Source organism: Mus pahari, chromosome 15, assembly GCF_900095145.1.
Source record: "Mus pahari chromosome 15, PAHARI_EIJ_v1.1, whole genome shotgun sequence".
Lineage (NCBI taxonomy): Eukaryota > Metazoa > Chordata > Mammalia > Rodentia > Muridae > Mus > Mus pahari.
The window spans coordinates 69,476,475-69,476,992 of NC_034604.1; positions in this window are offsets into that span (position 1 = coordinate 69,476,475).

Sequence of the window (518 nt, forward strand, 5' to 3'; positions counted from 1 at the left end):
AAAGAAAGAAAGAAAGAAAGAAAGAAAGAAAGAAAGAAAGAAAAAGAAAGAAAGAAAGAAAGAAAGAAAGAAAGAAAGAAAGAAAGAAAGAAAAAGGGAAAGTCAGGCCTGGGGTAGACTCTGTTTGGCATGAGAAATCATGCTATAGGAAGATGATGCAGAGTTTAGAAAATGATGCAAGAATCTGTGGGTCCGGTTGACAAGTGGGTGTGGTGTGTGTGGCTCAGTGGGTAAAGCAGGGTACCTGCTTTCTAAGCCTGCCCTGGAGTTCAATCTCCAGGATGGGAACCTGCTCCTGCAAGTTTTCCTCTGCCCCTCCCCACCCCGCACCGTGGCACACAGTACCCCACCCCCATACTTCATGGGCACACAAACATTTTCAAATATAATAAGGTATGAGGACTCAGTCATGGCTTTTGCTGACACATGGGTATATTTCAATTTCAGTTTAAATCAAATGTTTTAGTTGATCAGTTGATCAGCTAACCATTTCCAGGATTGGTTAGTCTCGGACCCCT